Raw genomic sequence first — 4,105 nt, 5'->3', positions numbered from 1 at the left:
CTGTCAATCATCTCTGAGAGCTCAAGCAGAAGGTCATCTTCATCCTTCCCAGGATCCAAGTCAATCTCAGCTTCTAATTTGCCCCCTGAAATTTTCCATATTAGTTTCTCAAAATCATCTTCCACAGAGAGTGGAGGTTTTCCCGTGGAGGCGGAGCTCAGCCGGCAGTTTCATTGCCTGTCTGAGATGAGGAAGGGCCAGAGCCTTCTGGGAGCAAGGGTTCTGAAGAAGCTTGGGCTGAAGGCAGCATAGAACTGTCTTTCGGGTTTTCTGTCTCAGTCATGGTGACGGATTTATCCTCAGAGAGGAGTGGGACAACAGCCACAGCTGCTTTCTTGGTGGGGCTTTTCCTGCAGGACACTCTTGGTGCTGAGCGGCTTCATGGCTGCGATGACGGCAGAGTGCACCTCCACAGCCTTACGTTTGGGAGCCAATTTGGGAGCTGAGACAACCTTGACCACAGATGGCTTCACATTTACTTTGGGTTTGGCTTTACTCCTCCAAAGTCTGTGCTGCGCATTTCATATTCAGTATTGAGGCCCTGATTCCAGAGGTTTCTACCTCCCCTTTCTGGGATGACTCCATGGGGAGTTGTTTTGCCAGATGCCAAGTGCTGCTGGCTACAGCAGTGAGCACCGGCTTCCCCACCACTCGGGTATACTGAGAAGCCTAGTCTCCCTGCACAGATGACAAGACTGTGCTCTCCTTTTGTGATGCCCCTCTCTCTTGCAGTCTCTGTGTGTGCTTCTCTTTGACAGTGTCACATCTGTTGGCTGCAAGTTTTGTGGGATCACTTATGGTCTCCTCTGAAGTCTCCTTAGCCTCCATCTTAGTCACACTGCTCTGAGAAGGAGCATCACCACTGTCTTCAAGGTCACGTTTTTCTCTTCCTTTGCAACTGCTCTCTTGGTAATGCGGAGCAGCCTCTTTGTCCCTGGGGCAGCCTCAGCTTGAGGTCGGGAGTTGCCACTACTCTCAGAGCTTTGCTGCACCCTCAGGGCCTTCTCCAGCTTAATTTCCTCTAGCGCCTTAATATGCACCTCCCGCATAGACCTGACTCTTCCTGAAGGCTCCTCTGGTTGTCCTTTGCTAACAGCAACAGTCAGCAGACTCACTGTCTTCTTCATTTCAGTGTCTTCTGTTAGCATGAGGCAACTAGTATCCTTTTTGGATTTCTGTCTTTCCAATTCCTGCTACCGATGTTTCTTTTCAGCCAGGACCTCAGAGAAGGTTTTGATCCGCACTGAAGAAGAACTTTTTGCTCCTGATGGAGAATCATCGGCTCCTGAAGGTTCTTCTGTCTTCAGTTTAGTTTGCAATTCTCCACGTTTCTGACTGGCTCTCTCAAGAAGAATTTCTTCCAGTGCCTTCACATGGATCTCCCCAGCTTTATGACCTCGCTCTTTGGTGCTTTATCAATGTTAGTTTCTGGCACTTCCTTCCCAGTCTCTGTGCAAGGCTTCGTTTTAATGGAGGGTCACTGTCACCACCTACTGAAAGTTTTTGTTTCCCCAATCTCTCAGAAAGACTCAGTCTAACCAAGGGCTCTTCTGGTTTGCTTGATAGAGTTACCATCCTCACCACAGTCCGAACATTCTCCTTCTCAGGGCCTGGATTTGGCTGGGGCTGATGTAAAATACGGGAAACTCCCAAGGAGTCTTCACCTTGCTTCTTGGATTTTTCCTTCATTTTCTTTGATTTAATTTCCTCAAGAGTCTTTATTTCAAAATTCAAGCATTCACCTTGCTTTAAACTGACTCCAGGTTTGTGGGCGAAAGCCACTCGTAATCCATTATGGACGTCAGGAGTTGGCTGCAGGGCAGGTGTCTTGCTTTCATCACCCTCCTCAGAAAACTGATCATCGTCATCTTCATCATCATCTGCAGCATTGATTACAACAGGCGGATGTGTGGGGCTGGGAACATTTTCTGAGCTCTCTACTTTCATCACACTGCAGCTGAGGGGAGGGGTTAGACTGAACAGACAATTTGTTCTGTTGAACTGTGAGCTGGTTAGTCTTTACTTCTTCTTGTGACTCAGGCACAGTGGGTAACACAGTTTTGCTTGGCGGTAGGAAGAGTCCATCAACATAGCGGCTTCTGGTGTGATGGAAAGTGCAGTTTAGTTTTTGACATCCCACTGGCTGATTTCCCCAATAACAAGGAATTTCACTTCTTTTTTTTTTTTTTTTTTTTTTTTTTCAATTTCCATGTGGCAAAATCTGCACATCTGTCGAAAACAACAACCTTCTTGCCATAGTGTGCAAACAGTTTCATTTCCTAGTGCAGATTCACAGTGACGGAATGGGCAGCTGTCACCTTTGGTGCATGTAGAATAGAAATAAAAATAGCAGTCTTCTCCCTGATTAGGCATACTGGGTAAATTCTCAGGCCAAAAGTGGCTTCCTGGAACAAGCCACTGCTTCCTAGAGGTGAAGAGCTCCAAGAACTCTTGAAATGGACTTACTCTTCCAATGACAATTCAACCACAGAAAACACCTTTAAAATGTAATCCAGAGAACAGAAACTTTACCGAACCGATGACAATGTCTCCGACTCCCGCGTGCTACCACGTCTTTCTCTTTTCTTAGCTGTGGTCGCCCGCCATCCTCACAGCGGCCGAACAAGCAGAAACCCAAGACTGCCAGCATCAAACGTACCACATTTTAAATAGGGTTATTTGATTCTCTGGAGTCTAAATTCTTGAGTTCTTTGTATATATTGGATATATAAAATAAATATGAAAATGCCTGAAATTGTGAAATCACATTCTGTATGAGTTTTGGTGTTCCTGTAATGGCAATGGACACAAAATGATAGACAAAGTATTCTCTTTTCTCTCCATTGTCTCTTCAATAACAAATTTAGCTGAAAAGAGTTAGTTGTTCTATCTAGAATAATTTCCAATTTAGGTTGTTAGCACAAGAAGTCTCTTTTTAAGAGTCCACTAAGACCTTTTATGCATAAGGGATTTTGCTCTGTCAATGACTGCCTTCCATACCTCTAAACCCAGTGCATGCTACTCTTCCACATTGTCTATTTAGGGGCCAGTATTCTAATACTCACAATGACCCACTTCCCTGAGATCTGTGCAGCAGATTGCATATGTCACCTCTAAACAGCCCTGTAGTCTTAATTGAACCACTCTTCAAGACATAACTACCACTACAGTGAAGCCTCCACTGACCCTGACAGATGACAATACAAATGTAATATCTTCATCCCAAGGCCAAGTGGAATTGTTGTCTCCTAAAGTCTTGCAGGGTTCAATTTTCTGATCAGTCAAAGATATAGTAGGTAATTAACTATATGTGTGTGCCCCTGTGAGAACCAAGGAGCACAGCTTCATGTATTGCACCTCAGTACAAGGTATCAGAGATTAATACATTCTCAGTTACTTATAGTGAAACCTAGACCTAACTATACACACTGAATCCAGATTATGTGACTATCTACTACTTTTAAACTATTGTGTTTGAAACTATATTGCTAACTTACTAACTACCCATGTCCTTACCTTCTTCAAATCCCCTAGTGATTGACCTAGGCTTTATTCATAATAGTCAGAAACTGGAAACAACCTAGATATCTCTCAACCAAAAAGGATAGGGAAGGAAAATGTGGTGCATTTACACAATAGAATATTACTCAGCTATTTAAAAAAAAGTATATTGTGAAATTTGCAGGTGAATGAATAGAACCAGGAGATGTCATCATGTGTGAGGTAGCCCAGACAGACCCAGAAAGACACACATTTTTTTGTCCTCACTTATAAGCAGATACTAGCCATCTATTATAGGATATCCATGGTGGAATGCAGAAACTAAAAGAAGCTAAATTGTTAAGAAGGCCCAATGGAGGGACACTTGAATGTCACTCAGAAGGTGAAATAGATTAGATATAGGGGGTTAATGGATGGAGGTGATTGAGTTGGGGCGGGGTGAGGATAAGAATATAAGGAATGAAATGGAGGGATGACAGAAGGACTGAACACTAGAAAAGAGATCTGAAATCAGAAACAAGACATCTCTGGGACAAAGGAAACTCCTAGGAATCTGTGAAGGTGGCCCTAGCTAAGACTCTTAGTAGCAGACAATATCAAACTT

General features: G+C 43.8%; 1 pseudogene; it reads right to left on the bottom strand.

The window, feature by feature from the left end:
- Positions 1-2: 2 nt before the first annotated feature.
- Positions 3-2,423, bottom strand: LOC110333001 (annotated as a pseudogene).
- Between the last annotated feature and the right edge of the window lie 1,682 nt (positions 2,424-4,105).

The sequence above is a fragment of the Mus pahari genome, chromosome 15 (genome assembly GCF_900095145.1).
Source record: "Mus pahari chromosome 15, PAHARI_EIJ_v1.1, whole genome shotgun sequence".
NCBI lineage: Eukaryota > Metazoa > Chordata > Mammalia > Rodentia > Muridae > Mus > Mus pahari.
This window is presented reverse-complemented; position numbering and strand designations above follow the sequence as displayed.